We start from the raw sequence: 20654 nt of genomic DNA, 5'->3' as shown, positions 1-20654 counted from the left end.
TATACGTCTCCCTTTTCATTTCTGATTTTGTTAATTAAGATACTGTCCCTGTGCCCTCTAGTTAGTCTGGTTAAGGGTTTATCTATTTTGTTGATTTTCTCAAAGAACCAGCTCCTGGTTTGCTTGATTCCTTATAGTATAGTTCTTTTTGTTTCCACTTGGTTGATTTCAGCCCTGAGTTTCATTATTTCCTGCTTTCTACTCCTCTTGGGTAAATTTGCTTCTTTTTGTTCTAGAGCTTTTAGATGTGCTGTCAAACTACTAGTGTATGCTCTCTCCAGTTTCTTTTGGAGGCACTCAGAGCTATGAGTTTTCCTCTTAGGACTACTTTCACTGTGTCCCATAAGTTTGGGTAGGTTGTGGCTTCATTTTCATTAAACTCTAAAAACTCTTTAATTTCTTTTTTTATTTCTTCCATGACCAAGGAATCATTGAGGAGAATGTTGTTCAGCTTCTACATGTATGTGGATTTTCTATTTTTTATGTTGTTATTGAAGATCAACCTTAGACTGTGGTGATCTGATAGGATGCATGGGATTATTTCAATCTTCTTTATCTGTTGAGGCCTGTCTTGTGACTGATTACATGGACAGTTTTGGAGAAGGTACCTTGAGGTGCTGAGAAGAAGGTATATCATTTTGTTTTAGGATAAAATGGTCTGTAGACATCTGTTAAATCCATTTGTTTCATAACTTTAGTTAGTTTCACTGTGTCTCCATTTAGTTTCTCTTTTCGTGCTCTGTCCATTGATGAGAGTGGTATGTTGAAGTCTCCCACTATTTTTGTGTGTGGTGCAATGTGTGCTTTGAGCTTTAGTAAAGTTTCTTTTATCAATTTAGATACCCTTGCCTTTGGAGCTAGATGTTCAGAGTTGAGAGTTCATCTTGGAAGATTTTACCTTTGATGAGTATGAAGTGTCTCTCCTTGTCTGTTTTGATAACTTTAGGTTGAAAGTCAATTTTATTCGATATTAGAATGGCTGCTTCAGCTTGTTTCTTGAGACCATTAGCTTGGAAAATTGTTTTCTAGCCTTTTAATATAATGTAGTGTCTGTCTTTGACATTAAAGTGGTTTTCCTGTATGCTGCAAGATGTTGGGTCCTTTTTATGTAACCAGTATGTTGAACTATGTCTTTTTAATGGGGAATTGAGTCCATGATATTAAGAGATATTAAGGAAAAGTAATTGTTACTTCCTGTTATTTTTGTTGTTAGACTTGGGATTTTGTTCATTTTGCTATCTTCTTTTAGGATTGTTGACAGATTACTTTCTTGCTTTTTCTAGGGTGTCATTTCCCTCCTTGTGTTGGACTTTTCTCTTTATTATCCTTTGAAGGGCTGCATTCATGGAAAGATATTGTGTAAATTTGGTTTTGTCATGGAATACTTTGGTTTCTCCATCTCTGGTAATTAAAAGTTTTGCTGGGTATTGTAGCCTGGGCTGGCATTTGTGTTCTCTTAGGGTCTGTATGACATCTGTCCAGGCTCTTCTGGCTTTCATCATCTCTGGCAAGAAATCTGGTGTAATTCTGATAGGTCTGCCTTTATATGTTGCTTGAGCTTTTTCCCTTACTGCTTTTAATATTCTTTCTTGGTTTTGTGCATTTGGTGTTTTGACTGTTATGTGACTGGAGGAATTTCTTTTCTGGTCCAAAGTATTTCGAGTTCAGTAGGCTTCTTGTATGTTCATGGGCATCTCTTTCTTTAGGTTACAGAAGTTTTCTTTTATAATTTTGTTGAAGATATTTACTGTCCCTTTAAGTTAGAAATCTTTCTTCTCATCTATACTTATTATCCTTAGGTTTGGTCTTCTCAGTGTGTTTTGGATTTCTTAGATGTTTTGGGTTAGGAGCTTTTTGCATTTTGTGTTTTCTTCGATTGTTGTGTCAATGTTTTCTATGCAATCTTCTGCACCTGAGAATCTCTCTTCCATCTCTTGTATTCTGTTGCTGATGCTCACATCTATGACTCCTGATTTCTTTCCTAGGTTTTCTATCTTCAGAGTTTCTCCCTTTGTGCTTTCTTTATTGTTTGTACGTCTATTTTTACATCCTGGATGGTTTTATTCAATTCCTTCATCTTTTTGGTTGTGCTTTCCTTTAATTCTTTAAGGGATTTTTTGTGTTTCCTCTTTATGTGATTTAGTTGTTTACCTGTCCCCTCCTGTATTTCTTTAAGGGAATTATTTATGTTGTTCTTAAAGTCTCCTATTATTGAATCTAGGAAACTCTTCAATTGAAAGTCTCTTCTCCTATGACAATAAGCTGTGTCAAGTTGATAGTTAATGCTAAGTAGGATAGAGGGTTACTTACATCATCAAATGCATGCATTGTACCATAATAAGCTTTCTTGGCCTAATATTCTTGTTACATAGCTGAAAGAGAACCTGATCCACAAAAGAACAAAAAGCTCAGAAAGTGGTACAGCATGGTACAGTAAAAACATTTCTATCTTAAGCCAAGAAGCAAAAGAGTAAGACAATGGATCCCATAGTCTCCATCAAAGGCACACTCCCAGTAATCTAAGTACTTCCCAGTAGGCACCAGGTTCTGAAGATAACCTTCCATAGATACCACCATGGAATGAAACCTTAATATGTGGGCCTTTGGTAGCTACACATGCAAAAGCTTCAATATCACATCCTTGTGATTTAGTATGAAGATGTCTATTTATTGGACACACAAGAGAGTCTAGGCATTGAGTTGAGATGTCTTTAAACTGAAAAGAGAGAAGAGTGTTCAGAATAAATCAAACTAGAGTAAATAAGTCATCTTCTATAAAACATCTCCACGGAATATGTGGCAAATAAAAGAAATGAATTGAGAAAATGCTGTGAAATCAGGGAAATGATTTCCGCTTCCTTTTCCCAAGTGCCACTGAAATGTCTTGTTCCCTTCACACATTAGAGTATGGTGTGAATGGAGCAGCATACTGCTGATTTTAAAGCATATACAAATGCCACTTTGTGAAGGGTTTTCCACAAACAACTAGCTAGGCACAAATGTAGGACATTTTGCTCAAAATCATCTGAAACACAGGAAACAAAAGATCCGTGAACAAGCCTCATGAGTTAGATAGCACTGTTACATGTTGAAATATGGAATTATTTTAAAAATATCAACTTCACACTAAAAAAAAAGAATCTAGTTCCCTCAGACAAGTGGGTATGTGAAAAACATATAGTGAACCTCATGCACAATGGTGACAAATGGAAGCCTCTCTGTCAGGAAAAAGGCAATGAAGCTGACTTCACAGCACAGTATCAGGACAATCACATCACTGCAACGCCTGAGTTCTTACCCAGAGTGCCTGGGCAAAAAAAGAATTAAAAAAGCACCAAAATCAGAAGCAAAGTAACATGTTCTCTGTCCAAATTTAATATTGTAGGTAGCTTCACACTCACAAAATGTTAGGATACAAGCATTTCACAAATTCATCAGATACAAAGAAAGCATAAAATATCATTGACACTTCGACATACTAAAAATAAACAACCTGAAAAGAGAACCAAAACACAAATCCCACATATAGCAATACTGACAAGAACAAAGTGAGAGATTAAATTAACCAAAGAGGGATGAAATTTACACCATGAAAACTACAAAATAATCCTAAAAGAAATTGGAGTTATATAAATATATTAAAACACATACAGGTTCAAGGACATGATACCAATAGTTAGTACCAATACTACCCAAAGTGATCTGTAGGTTTAATGTAATCTTTATTTTTTAAAAAAATGACATTTTCCAGAAACTTATTCTAAAATGTGTGGAACCTTAAAAGAGTCCAGTTTGCAAACACAATTTTTGAAAAGAACAAAGTTAAAGAGAGGGCTCATATTTCCTGGTCCCCAAAATTCTTACCAAGGGACAGTAATCAAAACAATAAGATGCTAGCAGAAAGACTGATCTGTGTACCAGTGAATTAGAGGAGAATTCAGGGATAAGCTCTTGCTAGAGAGTCAAGAATGGGGCCAGGGTCATTGTGCAGCAGCCCTTCCAAGTGAGGGTTCTAGGAAAGCTGGAAAAAGGCATTTTCCTTTATGTGAAAGTGAAGAAAACTGAAAATGCTACCTAACACTATAAATATGAATTCAACATAAATGAAAGACCAAACCATAAAAGCTAAAACTATAAATCTCTTAGAATAAAACATAAGGCAATGGATTTAGCAATGACCTCTTATACACATATGACCAAAAGAAAAAAAATTTTAAAAATGGAATTTATAAAAGTTATATATATATATCCTATATATAAATATATCACATATAATATAAATATCAAATATATACCAATATATCTATATATCTATATCTATATATAAAGATACCATCAACAGAGGAAAGGTCAACCCACAGAATTGGAGAATATACTTGCAAACTGCAAGTTTATCTTTGAGGAATTTGCATCTAAAAGAGATAAGTGAGAACTCTTTACACCACCATAAAAAACCTTGTAACTGGATTCAGAAGTGGATAAAGGATTTAACTAGATAGTTTTCCACGCAAAGGGCTAACAGGATGTAAAGACACTTGACATGACTAATCACTGTGGAAATGACAATCAAAACTTGAGTGAGATATCACCTCACACTCACTAGGATGACTGCTATGATATTTTAATTTGAAAGTATTGCCAAAGACCTGAAGAAGTTGAAATTCTTATGTTGTGCCTGTGAATCGCTATCACTAGACCAAAAACTTGAAAGGATTTCCCACATCTGGAGATGAGTTTTGGTTAGATGGTCTATGGCTCTGTCAGACCAAATGAAGTGGTGTCACTTCATTTAAAATGTGTGTGTGTGTGTGTGTGTGTGTGCATGTGTATATACTTATGTTGCTACATATGATTTTAGGTACATATAAAATTATACAATTCCTTATGACTTTTTCAAGTATCTTTGTCTTTATTTGTCCCCTTTTCCTCCTCCTCCTTCTGTATTGACCTCCCTTCCTCCATCTCAGTTAAAGCCCTGCTCCTTCTCCCAACCCCTGTACACCATCTTTATCCTGCTAGTTGCTTGTCTAGTACTTCCTCCTTCCTTACTCCATCATGCTCCCTTTTTACTTTCTGGGCTTCCTAGGTGACCCTAGGGTCTAGTCTCACATTTGAAGATTTGGAGCTAGTAACCACAGATGAGAGAGAACACTCAATGTTTGTTTTTCTGGGTCTGGGTTACCTTCCCAATATATAAGGGGAATTCAAGAGACTTGCAAAACTAAGTAGGCTATTTATGGTGCCCTTGGTTGTCTCTTATTGTAAAAGGTAAATCCCTGTTTCTGAAGACATCATGTACTTTAGACATTGGCCTCAAAGGATTTGAACTGAATATAACCTAAAAGTGTCCTTCCTAAGAACTAATGCTCATAACATTAGAAGGTGCTATGCAAGCTGCCAGGGAAATAAAGAAATCAATAGTTATACTTAGCTGTGATACCTATCAACCACAATGAAGACCAGCATGGTAAGATACACCTGAAGCTGCAGTGTTGGCGCTCATATCTTGGTATTAACCACCAATTATCTAATTGGGCTTAAATATACAACAGGAAGAAAATTATGCCTGTTACTGGAAACCTAGAAGACTGCCCAGCTAGTGAAGTCGTGGACCTTAGTGAGAACCTAGTACTGTCACTTTACTAGACCAGCATCATTCCTAATATCATTCTAAATATGTATTCTTACACCCATAGATAAGAGTAAGTAAGTAAATAAATAAATAAATAGATAAATATTAAAAAATAATTTAAAAAGGAAGACCAGATTGTTTATCTGCCAGACTATAAGGAGTAATGACAGAGAGATTCCCAGAGAGAACTTGCTAGGCTTTGGGTTCAGCACAAAGAGATTCTGTCTATGGGGGATATCATACCAGGAAGAACACTGTGAATAGCCATTATATTTCCTTTTGGAACATAGAATAGTTACTGTAAGATAACTTTCTTTAGAGTCCTAGAGAAAATCATTTCCCTTTCTTCTCCTAAATTGCACACACAGCTCCCTACATACTTTGTCTAAACCTTGTTGTATACTCATGTCTTTAATAAGCCTTGGGTGTCTCTTAAAGGCCAGGTAGTGTATTAGACCTTGATGATTCTAAGTTGGAAAACTGACAGCTCCTCCCTCTGGGCTGACAGAAGGTAGAGAGGATAATGAGATAGGGCCATCATTAGTAATGTAGAAGAGTCAGTATGGAGGAGTTAACACTAACAAGGACAGGGTGGAGGGAACATTAGAGAGTAGTGGAGAACTCACAGATAAGTTATTTGTGGGCTGAGTCCTGCAGCCAAGTAAGAATTTGTCATGAATAGGAGAGGTTTAGAGGTATCAGGCTCCAAGCATGGAGTTAAAAAGTGAAAATCTGGACAAGCTAAAGTTGTGCTTTTCTTTATGTTCTGAAAATAGACACGTTGGGACATGGTAGGTGGACTGTTGGTGCAAAAACTCTTAATTATTTTTGCTAACTATTCAGTTAGTTTGGATTTTGGACACAGGGCATTTTTAAAATTATGAATATGCTATCTCCAGTGTTCATCTAGAAGGTCAAAGTGTGGATAATTCTAGCTCAATACAGTAGGAGTCCTGTCCCAAGATATCCTAATTATATTGCAGGAATTTCATCCACCAAACACACATAGGAAACAAATCCCCAAACCCATTTCCTTGTTTGATTTCTAGAACTAATGCCCTTACCAACCAAGAAGCAGATTGGCAGCCACTCAACTTTAGATTGCATTCTCAACCAAATGTTTGGCTGAAGATGGCCAAACAGACACAGCGTGTCACAGTAGAAAGCTCTCAATTTACTTCTGTTATCAACTAGTTTAGTAGTTGTGAGAATTTTGAGGTACAAACACCTGATGCATATCTAAACTCATGCCACCCCACATTCTTTTGTAGTACTGAGGGTTGAATGTAGGGCCTTGTACTTAACCTCCACTGATCTATTTGTCCAGATTCTTTTTTTTTTAACTTTTTATTTTTTAGATGATCAGGCTGGATTTGAACTTATAATTCTCCTATCTCTCAAGTAGATGAAATTATAGGACTGGAACACCAGGCCCAGCAGGATGCTGCCTTTTAACATAGCTAAGTTATGATAAAGGACATGCTATTATAACCAGAGACACTAATACTTCCTCTTTTTGAGTTTGATGCCTCTATTGACACAATTCTTTTTCAAATCTGAAACTTTTATTAGAGAAAAATAAGCACAGAAATCTTTTTATCCAGAGATTTGGTCTTACACTGAAAATAAAATTCATTAAGCTGGAGCACTAGAGCCCATCGGGGTCCATAGAGATGGCACTGTGGGAGTAGAAAGTGACGGGCACTGGGAGGTCCTGTGCCTTGTGGAGCAGTAATAGCTAAGCATAGGCAACTGAGAGCCCAGGAAGCTTAGAGGGGAAGTGTTTGTAAATATGTGAATGTGGAGGGTTGTAGCCTTTCATCTTTGTCTCTAATATATGGAATAATTATTGTTCTGAGAACAGAACACTACTTTAACATTACTACTTTAACATTATTTTTAGGTTTCAGCTCTTTTGTTGATATAGTAATTCATTCCATATAAATACAACTTGAAACTAAAACAAAACAAAACAAAACAAAAACCCAAAGAAAAATGTAGGGTGCACCTGCGGCTCGTCTCAAAAGGCTGAGATCCCAAATCTAGTAATTACTGCTTTTGTGGCCTTTCAGATGGGGACTCAGATTCCCTGTGCCTTAGCTTCCCTCTAGATAAATCACAGATGAAAATTCTCCATTGGTCTCTTATAGGTCTTAAATGAGAAGGCCGTTATAATGCACATAGCTCAGCACAGGGCTGACTCACAGAAGACAATTGGTTAAGAGTCGTTTAATTGAGTTTGTGATAATATTATTTCTTAAAAGTATGTCAACTTGACACAGCTGGAGTTATCACAGAGAAAGGAGCTTCAGTTGAGGAAATGCTTCCATGAGATCCAACTGTAAGGCATTTTCTCAATTAGTGATCAAGGGGGAAAGGCCTCTTGTGGGTGGGACCATCTCTCAGCTGGTAGTCTTGGTTCTATAAGAAAGCAGGCTGAGCAAGCCAGGGGAGGCAAGCCAGTAAAGAACATCCCTCCATGGCCTCTACATCAGCTCTTGCTCCCTCGCCTGCTTGCCGTGTGGGACTGAGTAACTGCTAGATCCTTGGACTTCCATTCACAGCTACTACTGAACCATTGTTGGGAATTGGACTGCAGACTGTAAGTCATCAGTAAATTCCTTTACTATATAGAGACTATCCATAAGTTCTGTGACTCTAGAGAACCCTAACTAATATACCCATATAATGCACATAGCTCAGCCCAGGGCTGACTCACAGAAGGCAATTGGTTAAGAGTCGTTTCATTGAGCTTGTAATAATATTATTTCTTAAAAGTCAATCCAAAGGCACTGAATAAAACATCATATTTAAGAGTTGATAAAATATTTCTCCATTATGTTTACATTCATTAGTAACACGTCATAGCTAATATTTTTATATAACAGAAAATGTTACTTCAAAATAAACATATTCAAACAAAACACCTAAGGGAAATTGAGAAAGCCCAATATAACATGACACCAGAAAATTACAACATGCTTCTTAACTTTCAGCTAATAGAAATAAAAAGAAATGTCACATGTGTTTATTTTAACTGGAGGCTATGTCAAGGTGTTTAAAGATAGTCAATGTTTCAGATATAACCCTTCAGTATCCAATTATTATACAATTCAAAGTATAAATTTTCCATATGACTGTAAATAAAAAACTTAACCTACATCAGGCACTAAGAAATACCCCATTTAGTGACTTCTGCTCTAGAAAAGAGTTGGTAAGATTCTAAAGCATGCATTAATGTTGTTCTTGTTTGACTACCAGAATGTTAATGGCAAAACCCTACTGCTGAAGATACTACATGTATTGGTCATAAGATAAGGAGAAATCAATTTGCTACTGACCAGGAAGCTTCCTCTCTCCTTCCTTTCGTAGTACTGGAAGGTGCTAGCCAGGCTACTGGGAGTACCCCATCTTTGGAGACCCATAGGCTCTCAGGAGTAAATCTATTACTGTTATGTCCTGCTAAATGGACATAGAATCAAAGTGCCTTATAAATTCCTGTTTTTACACCTATAGATTTGTATAGCTTTAAGAGCTCATCAAAGGAATTTATTTGTATAGTGCATGGTGGTTAATGCAAAAACTCAGAGATGGTTCAAATACAGAGAGAATCAATGGAAATGAAAGTGGGTGGTGTGTTCAGACACAGTGAGCTATAACAACCCAAAAGCTCAAATACCACTGCAGAAGAAGGGTTAAAAAGACTGTAGGAGCCAGAGGTCAGAGAGGGTCAGCAAAACATTTTTTTTTTGTTTCTGAATAAAGACAGGACTGAAACACTCTTAACCTCACAGCAGCTGTGGCCACCTGCACAAGCCCTGCACAAGATCAAGCCAGTCTGCATTCCAGCATCAAGGAGGAAAGCATTCATGAGCTCCCACTAATAACTGAGGAATTTTGAACAGTTCATGGCTTTAAGGAAAAGGAGTCAGTTTTCATTAGAAGTGTGACTCCAATCGATGGTGGCACACCTAGGAATATAAGGGCAACATGAATTGGACTCTAGAATATATAAATATGTATGATACATAGCTGGGGGTAGAGAGATGGAGGTGAATCTTGGAGTTAAGAGGAGTTGTGGTGAGTATGATAAAAAAATACTTTGCTTCAAAATCTTGAAGAGTTATAAAAGATAGTTTCTCAAAGAAGCAAAAGGAAAGAAGGGACACTACTGGGAAGGAGGAAAGGACAAATGGGAATGAGGGTAGGGAGGGAAAGAAGAAAGAGTAAACAAGGGTGAATACCATCAAAGAACATGTAGATCTGTGCCATTCATAAACTGTTATAATGAAACCCATTGCTTTCTACATTAATATAGAATAAAAACATTTAAAGGCAAATATAAAAGAACCCAAACCATAAGTAAAATAAATATGAAGTCTTAGGAAACAAAATTTAGCTGGGTGGTGGTGGTGCATGCCTTTAATCCCAGCACTTGGGAGGCAGAGGCAGGCAGATTTCTGAGTTGGAGGCTAGCCTGGTCTACAAGGTGAGTTCCAGGACAGCCAGGACTACACAGAGAACCCCTGTCTTAAAAAACCAAAAAAAAAAAAAAAGAAAAAGCAGCAAAATATAGACAAATATAATAATATTTAAATTAAGTAACTCACCATATAACATACTATTTCTATCTTATTAATAATGCTATAAGATTCTGGGAATCAATGGAAATGTTTATAGTGAAATTCATTCTGCTTTTATATGTAAACTACTTTGGACTTGACATGAACCACAGGATAATTGAACCAGTGTGAAAATGTATGCCCAATCCACTGGTTCAAGGGCTTATCAATGACCACATACTGCTTACTGCTTACGTATAGCATTTAGCCTGAAAAAGAGGTGGCTCTACAGGGGAGGCACCCATTCTATTATCAATAGCAACACAAAGACCTGGGAGGATGGCTCAGTTGGTAACATGCTTTGTACACAGGTATTAGAACCTGAGGCTGGTCAGCATTCACATGAAAAGTCAGGCATGCTGGCTCACATGAAAGTCTAGGGCTGAGGAGATAAAGACAAGTAGATGCCTAGGACTCACTTGATAGCTGAATCAGCAAGCCCCAAAGCAATGTGGATAGCTCTTAAGAAGCAACACTGCATGTTGACCCAGGATCTCCACATTCACACACACACACACACACACACACACACACACACACACACACACTGCAAAACAAAATAAACTGTAAGATACAAGGACTATAAGAATAACTTTCTCCAAAATATTTTAAACCAACAGATGGTAAAAAAAAAAATGTCTGATTGTGTCTCCCCATCTCAGTATTCTGAAAATTCAATCCTGAACATTCTCTTTTCGAGGTTCCATTACTCATAATTAGTCAGAGATATCTTTAAGTCAAGCAACCTAACAAGAAACCTCTGGGGATGACTCAATATAGTTATAAACACCAGCAGGATAAATTTATATCTTCACAGGTTTCTGTAATAAGATCTGCTGAACCCGAAGACATTTTTTTGACTTTCAAAATCACTTGCTGCCATCACAATTTAAGCCCTTCACTCATAATAAAACAGGATAAAATTCAAGTATTTTCCATTCCAAGTGGAAGCTCATGGGGCCATGGATGTAATCACTTCTTTCAAGTTAAATGCACAAGAGCTACTGTATTGGTTTCATGCCTCATGATTGGGGAATTCAAACCTTAGAGGATGAGTTTTCAGCATACATTTCCAAATTCTTCAGCATGTATAATTCACATTGTTCTGCATTATCATTTTGTGTGACTGAATAAACTTCCCAAACCATACATATGTTCTAGTGCATAGGATCACATGCCCAGTATTGTGGAGAACAGTGCATGGCCAGCATAGCTTGAGGAGAAAGGGCCAGGCACATATCTGCTGATGAACTTTGCATTTCTTCAGGCTAAGAAAGCATTTGACCTCATCAATGATAACACAAAATAAAATAAGCAGCCACATTCCGATAAGATGCAGCTAAAGAAACATGCCTATATTTGTAACTGAGTTAATCAGTCACACCCTCTGTCAAGCCCTGATTTATGTATTCACTGATTCAATGAGTGTATTTCAAGCCAGGTACAGTCTGCAAGCTATTGTTGAGCAGAGGAGGTAAAGGTTGAGATAAGTGTCAAAGAATTCTGTAGATGAAGCCAGTGAGTTTAGAATTGATGAACACAATACACAAGAGAATTCCTTGGTCAGATTTTCATCTTAGAAAGATAACAGCTGGCCTCTTGAATTAGATGAAAGGTGAGAATAGAGGCCTGGAAAGCAACTCAAACAAGGATTCTGAAAACCCTGGAAATTAATGGTGATAGCCTGGGTGCTTCTGAAGGGTGGAACTGGAAATAAGGAAGCCAAAGCAAGACAGAAGGTTTAAGAAATAGAAAGAATGGAAGAGGGAGAGAGAGAGAGAGAGAGAGAGAGAGAGAGAGAGAGAGAGAGAGAGAATGAATAAATGAATGAGAGAAAGACGGACAAGATCAGAAGAAAAGCAGTTCTAGGGAAGAACTCTAGGAAGAGGTTGGGAAGTGATAGGTTGAGTACATAGCAGATAAAATGGAAGGTCAAGTTGAGTTCTGGGAGAAACCATAGAAAATATCTGTCCATATCTGTCCATCCTTCACAAAACTGACCAGAATGACTTTCAACTTGAATGACATCTCTTTGCAAATGATTAAAGAAGCCATGGGTGTGCAAAGAACATGTGAAAAAGAAGAATATCAAGGGAAGAACAGAGAACCAATATCAAGGAACTCTAACATTCAGAAATGGCCCCAGTACAAAAGAATGGAGAGATGGAGATGGGGATGGCCAAGAGAGAGTGAGTCTGGAGAAATTCAAAGACAAACAATTTGAAATCAGAGATAATGCCAAGTTATCAACTGACATAAAGACTAAGAGAACAAAGAAAGAAGTTCAGAAAGGGTTGGGTGACAGATGAAATGGGGACTGTGGGACCATAATCACTTTATTGGGTTGAATTAAGATGTGTCTAGGAGATGAATAACTGAAAAGAAGCTGAAAAATACATTGCTAAAGACACTAATTCTCCACTTCTGGAAATGCATCCTAACAAAAGCAGCAATATCATATGTGAGAACACACCAACAAAGGTCAAGAACTTTGATGCAAGTGTGTGCCTGTAATAAGGGATAGTACTGTGGGGCATTGGGCTATGCACAGACAGGCTGGTCTCCAGTTGAGCTGCGGTCTGAACCCTGGAAGGGTGATAATTCACCTATATGACACTGTAGGCATTCCCTCATGCTCCTGGAACTCTGGCTCCTGCCTAAGTTACCAACCCCCACAAGAGAAACATGGGTAGAAGTCATGTAGGGTAGGCAATGTCCCAAGCTTCTGACCTTCAGGCTAAACTCCTCCCCAGTTACCTAGCAACAGTAAAGACCATAAAAGGGGCTGTTAGCCCCCTCTTCATCTCTCTCTTACCTCTCACTTCTCTCACTCCTCTCTGTCTTCTCTCTCCTCTCCTCTCACTCTCCCCTCTTACTCTCTCTTTCTCTTTAGCCTTTCCCCCTCTCTCTCCTTTCTCTCCTCTCTCCCTTCCCCTCTCCTTTCTCTCTCCTCTCTCTCCTTTCTCTCCTCTCTCCCCCTCTCTCTCTTTCTACCTTCTCTCTTTCTCCCTACATTTCTATAATAAAGCTCTAAAACCAAAGAGAGTCTCTGCTCATCAAGGCCCACTGCGCTTGAAGGATGAGATAGGCTTTCTCCTAATGAGCTATTTTTAATCTCTCGATGGAAGGCCTTCCTGTGCTCCAGTCAAGATCCACTGTGCTCACTCTTGCCGGCGTGGGAACCTCTCTTCCCCCTTCTCTCTCTCCTATAACCCTGGGGCTTTAGGATAGTAGTCCTGGGACTCCCAGGTTGGGCTGCCCCTTGTCTACCCCCCGAAGAGTGGGTCAGAGGCTTGGATGTCCACCTGGGGCTGAGTGGAAAGAGTCTGGCAGCCCTTCCACATGCACCTGACCAGAGCATAGGTGGAACTCTGGCTGGGCATGAGTCTTTTCCTCCCTCTCTTTCCCCTGGGCCCCCTTTTAGTTCCCACATAGTACAACTCACTGCAAGTGAGGGGTTTGGGGGCCACAAAGCTTGGATGCTGGACAGATTGCTTTTCTGGATATTGAATCTACTCAGGATTTAGAGCAAAAGGGTGACAAAAATCAGAGTTTCCTGCTCTAATGGCATGAAGAACAGAGGGGTCAGATAGCTGCTGACACTGCTACAGCAGTGGTAGCATGACCTCAGATGTGCACCAAAAAGAGGAGGAAACATCTGCAACATGCACAGCATGAACAAAGGGTCCAAACACAACTATATGCTGAGGGTGTAAGAAAATTAGCTAATTCTTCATTCATTTCCTCAAGAGCTGTTCCTTGACTACATGCTTGCGCTGGGCATGTGCTAGCTCCTGAAAAAAATCCTTGGAAAATATTCGCATAATTTTTTTTTTACTACAAAAATGTGACAACTTGAGAGGCATAAAGTTGTCAAGAGTAAACAGAACATTTACAGAAGAAAGCAACAAAAGAAGGTATGGGAGTTTACTAGAGAGTGGTCCTCAACAGCTACCTGCTGAGATTTTGAAGCAAGGCCTTGGTGGCAGGCTTCACTGGGGAATACAGGTATATAACAAGCATAACAATTACTCCAAGGGTGATGCCTCTCATTGTAAACCAGCATAACAGGGGATATATCCCATTGAAAGAGTGTTTACCTTGTGTGCACTAGACTCTGAGTGCAGTCCTCTACAGCCCTACTACCTCAAAAAGGATAAAACAAACAAAAAAAAATGATTTAAGGTCTAGTTATATTTTGTGGGTTTTTTGTTTGTTTGTTTGTCTTTCTACAATCTTTTTTTTTTTTAATTTTTTACTAGGTATTTTCCTCGTTTACATTTCCAATGCTATCCCAAAAGTTCCCCATACCCACCCCCCACTCCCTTACCCACCCACTCCCCCTTTTTGGCCCTGGCGTTCCCCTGTACTGGGGCATATAAAGTTTGCAAGTCCAATGGGCCTCTCTTTCCATTGATGGCCGACTAAGCCATCTTTTGATACATATGCAGCTAGAGACAAGAGCTCCGGGGTACTGGTTAGTTTATGTTGTTATTCCACCTATAGGGTAGCAGATCCCTTTAGCTCCTTGGGTACTTTCTCTAGCTCCTCCATTGGGGTCCCTGTGATCCATCCAATAGCTGACTGTGAGCATCCTCTTCTGTGTTTGCTAGGCCCCGGCATAGTCTCACAAGAGACAGCAATATCAGGGTCCTTTCAGCAAAATCTTGCTAGTGTATGCAATGGTGTCAGCGTTTGGAAGCTGATTATGGGATGGATCCCTGGATATGGCAGTCTCTAGATGGTCCATCCTTTTGCCACAGCTCCAAACTTTGTCTCTGTAACTCCTTCCATGGGCGTTTTGTTCCTAATTCTAAGAAGGGGCAAAGTGTCTAGTTATATTTTGATGCAGGGAATTTGATTGACCACATGTTGGCTAGGGCTCTGGTTGCGAGAAAGAGGGTACCCAGCTTCTGCAAAGGAGCTGCCTAATTTTGTATCAAGCTTTGAAAGAAATCCACTTAGTGTTCCCTAAACCTTTATAAGCTTATCAACTCCTTTGAATACACATACACCTTAGTTTAACCAACTACATATTAGTGAGCCTTTGAGATCTATCTGTATTCCCTCACAGTGAGTTGTATGCTTTCCTAGCTCCCATCTACAAGGTCAGGATGTAGATGATATATATACCCCAATCCTGGCATATCTGGCCCCAGCAAAGATCTTCCTTTGTAACTGTGTTGTTGAGCTGTTCTATATCTACTAAACATGTTCTAATGACCCCCATTTTTATCATTGGCCCGAGATTCTGTCACTTTAGTCTGATCAGGAAATAAACACTGCCTCACCATCTTTCTCCAAATTCTACAATAAAGCACCCATACACCTTCCTTCTTCATTAGCACCATTGCTCTTGCATTCCCCAGGCCTGTCATCTGAAGTCTTGCTTCCAGCTACTTTCTTCTCTGTGGTACAGATGTCTGTTTTCTTGCCAGCTCTCCTGATAACATTCTGACCTGGGGAGATAAGAACTACACATGCTCCAGAGTGTTTTTTGAATGAGATATTCTTAGGAGTCAAGATGCTCCTCTGGGCCAGGTACTGACTCTACTTCCTTCCTGGTGGTTTCAAAGGCTTGGTAGTCTTCCAAACTGCTTTATCTTCTTGGCCTACAGTCTTTCACTTTTCCTGCTCCAAATGGGCAGTTTTTTTTTTAACTTCTTTCCTGCCATCTTCACAGATCCTGTCCTAGAGCAGCAGGAACAATTCCCAACAGCTATGTGTTATGGCTGCATTAGGTAGAGAAAGCACATATGGGGCAGGAAGGGTAGCACACTTGGTCAAGCTCTTGCCTTGGAAAGTGTGAAGACCAGGGTTTGGCTTTCCAGCATACTTATAAATACTCAATGGGCATGGTGACTGTCCTAATTGGCTTAATCTTCTGCTGTCAAGCTGACAGAACCAACCAGTTATCTGAAAGAGTCTCAAGTGAAGAACTGCTCAGATTAGATTGACCTGTTGTCAGGTCTATAAAAGGTTGTCTGGGCTGATGGTTTAATGTAAGAAGACCCAGTCTACTGTGGGCAGCACGGTACCTAGGCAGGTGGACCTGGACTGTGTGCTAAGCATGAGCCAATGAGTGAGCTGAAGGACCAGAGTGAGTCAGCAAGCAACTTCCTCTGTGTTAACCATCTTGAATTCTCTCAATGAGGTATTGTAACATGGAAGTGTAAACCAAACCCTTTCTTCCCAAAAGCTGCTCTTGGTCAGTTTTTATCACAACAGCAGAGATAAAAACTAGCTCAGTGGCCTGACAATAATCCATATTATAATCTCAGTTCTCAGGAGGAAACATCTTCAATGCAAGCTGGCTCGCCATATTAGCCAAATTGCCAAGTTTTTTCCATACTTTGTTTGTTTGTTTGTTTGTTTGTTTGTTTGTTGAGACAGGGTTTCTCAGCTATGGCTGTCCTGAAACTCATTCTGTAGACCTGGCTGACCTCGAACTCAGAAATCCACCTGCCTCTGCCTCCCAAGTGCTGGGATGAAAGGCATGCGCCACCACTGCCCGGCTCTCTGGTCTCCATATGTACGTACATGTACATGCACATATTCCCATATTCACATGTGCCTATATGCATGTGAACATGCATACACAAGCATTCTCATGAAAAATTAAATGAAAATTAAAAATAATAAATAACAGGGCACACATGTGAGCCCCACACTTTCTGGAATGTAAGGGGGTAAATGGCACCATGTGGACCTTAGTCAGTATTCATGTTCATACAGAATAATGGGACATCTAAAGCACGATAGAAAATTAAGCGTGAGCTGGCTTTTCCTCCCTATGCTTGCAGACACAGCTGGAAGCATAGCTTCCTATCATTACCCTTGCCATTCGTAACCACTGTCTGACAAATTTCCCCCCATGTCTACCTCCCTGTGCCTGGCCATCCAATTCATGATGCTGCAATCTAGTACTTATTTATTTATTTATTTATTTATTTTTACCACTGTGGGCTCCACGAATGCTCCCACACTGGTAGATCTTACTTTCCAGGGACACAATTTACCTGTGGACCAGGTACAGCTATGAGTAATAACTTCACAAGCTTTGCCTGTCAGGAAAATACACCATGTCCCTTTCTCTGAAAGTGCTCTAAAGGTGCATGGAAGAAGAAGCAGCTGAAACCCCTCAGACTGTTCCTTAGTGATTCTCACCAGGGGGGGAGCTCCTCAACACACCATGGAAAACCACCATTCGATGGTGCTTGCCACCACTTTCTTCATGGCAATCCGCAATCTGAAGGCTTGGTGACCAGTTTCTGAATATGTCTAATTTATGCCTGAGACGGTGAAGGGACTCGAGTTAGACATGCTAAGCAGCTCAATATGAGATTATGTTAGCGCAAACCTCCTCGCTATGATAGAAATAACTAGAGTGGCAGATAATACATACTCAAGTAGTTGGCCTTATAGACTTACTCTATCATGCCTTCATTTGCATGTTTGTTAAACACCCAGTACCAACCCAGTACCTTATGCCTCCACCACTAACAGTAGAACTAGCTATACTAAAATATGGAAAAATAATTCAAAATCCTATCTTTTCCCTAGCTCAGCCTATGGGGGTTGTGATGGTTAATTTTATATGTCAAATTGGCTATATGATGGTGCACAGATATTTGATCAGGCATTATTGTAGAAATTCTCTGAGTTTTTCAATTTTGAAAATTAAATGTAATTATTTATCTACATATTTATTGTGTGAGAGTATGGGTGGGTGAGAGTATGTGGCTGGATGTGTGGAGATTTGATAATGACTTAGTGAAGTGGGTTCTCTTTCTTCTTCTATGAGGGTTCCATGGATTGAACTCAGATCGGCAAGCTTGGTGGCAAATGTTTTATCTGCCAAGGATGTCTTCTGAATGGTAAGAACATTTAAATTAATGACATTTAATGAAGCAGGCAGCTTTCCATGATGTGAATAAACCTCACATCGTCAGTCAGTGGTAGCCCTTACTATATAGAACCTGCCACAAGCAAGAATTTTCATAGCAGACAGCTTCTTTCTTCTGCTACAGCCTAATGGCTCATTCATTCCATAGAGTTTGGATTGTACCACTTCTATAATCCTGTAAAACAGTTCATTGAAATAAATTTCTCTTTTGTGATTCTGTTTATTTTGAGCAATACATTGCATATTGTTAATAGTGGTATTAATGAAAAGTTACACAGTGCCAGCATAGACACCCATAATTACTTTCATCATAGCACCCATTCCATACTTCTTTGTGGTGTCATAGGAGAGATGGTTTATATCTCACTTTCTCTGACACCATGTGCCTATGACCCCCAACTCAGTTAATCTCAGTCTTGCTCTTGAAAACTCCACCTTTGCCACTAACACTACCTCCTTCATGACTTCTCTGGTCAAAGGATATCTGTCATCTACCAATCTCCCAGTTCAGCTCATCCTAAGGTTACTTATGTCTCACCCTCTAGTCTTGTTTTGGATATTCCTCTGGAGTCATGCCAACACTAAAAGCAAAACAAAAGTGCTACCATAGAAGTAGCAATTGATCCTGCCCCAGGAAAGCTGGCCATCTGGCGGTCTACATGGTTATTAGCTGGAACCACAGCTACAGAGGCCTCTCTGTTTTTAAAGCCCTAACTGCCAAGGTTGGCCTTTCCAGTTCGTCCATGGCCTCCATCATAAACATACTAGGCAGGTCTCATGGCCTCTCTCTTGGCTCAAGTTTTCTTTCTTTTTCTAGGAGATGCTTTGCTTCTGCTTTTCTACAGAAAATGATCCATCCCCCAGCTTTATCCCAAATACTACCATTTTTTGCCCCTGAAGTCTTTCCTGACATAGGTCAAGAAAAGGAAATAACTTCTTTAAGTATGTCCCATGGACATTTCTACTTCTTCTGAAAGTAAAATGAATATACAAGAACAAAGTCACACCAACCAAATATTCAAATATCAGCCAGGTAAAAATTGTTCTTAGAACACTAGTCTAAATATGAGAGATGGTAATTTGACTACTGATATTTATTTAGATGTCAGGATTGACATTTATAAATATAATTTATCAACAGAGGCTTACAAAAAATAAGTCACTTAGAGAGATACCCTGAAATGTAGTGATTCTAAAATACACTAACAAATATATTGCTCCATGTGTCCATGAGGTGACCACTAGCCATGTCTCTCAGCACAGGTGTGTGATCCACAAGCACAACATTTGAATTCTATTCCCCTTTCTTTTTTCCTTTGTCTTTAACAGCAAATGTAACTGGATGGCTGTTGAAACCCTCAGTTCACCACAGTCGAGTGTTGAGTATCCAAACGAAATACCCCCTTCTCTCTGGGGATTTCATGCCTAACACATGCCAGACTCAAAGGCCATGGAACTTTTTCTTCTTTGGGTTGGTTTTCTCACATCATGCATGCTCAGCTTAGAGGTGAGCGGTAGAAGAAGCAAGAAAGCTGAGATAATGGTGGACTCTGGTGTTGGGTGGTGTTCTGAACCAGGTGGGTAGTAAGAGCCACTATAAACATGAATGTCTCAGCATTTATGTGTCATCTGTGACATATCAGGAAACAGTTTCAACTTGGTACTTAGCTCAACTTTCAGGTTTCCTGTGGTGGTCATAATGAACCATAGCCTGAAGGTAAGGCCAAATGGAAGTCACTGGAAACTCCGAGCAATCTGTGCTTCTCTCCCCCTGCTCTCTCCACAGTTTCAGGACTGCCAGTATGGGCTTTTATGAAAGGTCATCTAATGCATCTCCTTTAGCATTGCTACAGAAGCAGGAATGGATTGGCCAGCTGCTGCTCATTCTCCACCATTAGTGTCTGGTATATTGTAGGAACAAATGACCAAGACTGACCCCTCTCCAAACCTCTTATATCTTTTACAAACCCTGACCCTGCAGTTTCCTGTGGTTCCTGGGTGTCTTACAGTGTTTACATAGCTGAACACCTGAAGTTCCTGTTGTATGTGGTCACAGCTTCTGTACTCTTCCAGAGTCCTTGTGTGATTCATCATGGCCCACCTCACTCTGCTCCACTCACACCAGCCTTCTGGAAGTTACTAGGAACTCATTCCCAAGTGTTTATCCTGATACTTCCTCCTCCTCCACTCTTTCCGTAGGCCACCTGAGACTCATGTACTGTCTTTGGTCTTGTGTCATTTGAAAATGACTGCCTTAGAGTGACCTATCCTGTCTATAACACAATTCTAGACTCTTTTCGTATTGTCTCTATTTTGTATTCTTCTTTATGATTTCAGTATTCACCTGATTTTTCATTAGACCTTGAAGTGTATGTTACAGAGTTAAAGGTTTACCCAATTTTCATAAGTAGATGTGCACTTTGATCATATTTACTCTTATTGCTTTTTCTTAGTCCCTTTCTACTCTCATTCTTCCCAGTTGTCCCCTTTTAAT

The 20654-nt window shown here is 39.4% G+C and overlaps 1 protein-coding gene across 8 annotated transcripts in view; it reads right to left on the bottom strand.

The window, feature by feature from the left end:
- Positions 1-20654, bottom strand: part of Etl4 (enhancer trap locus 4) — a 900329-nt gene that overhangs the window by 818927 nt on the left and 60748 nt on the right. The gene's annotated exons all lie outside the window — the stretch shown is intronic.

Source organism: Mus musculus, chromosome 2 (genome assembly GCF_000001635.26).
Source record: "Mus musculus strain C57BL/6J chromosome 2, GRCm38.p6 C57BL/6J".
NCBI lineage: Eukaryota > Metazoa > Chordata > Mammalia > Rodentia > Muridae > Mus > Mus musculus.
The sequence above is the reverse complement of the archived record's forward strand: the minus strand, read 5'-3'. Positions and strand labels throughout refer to the sequence as shown.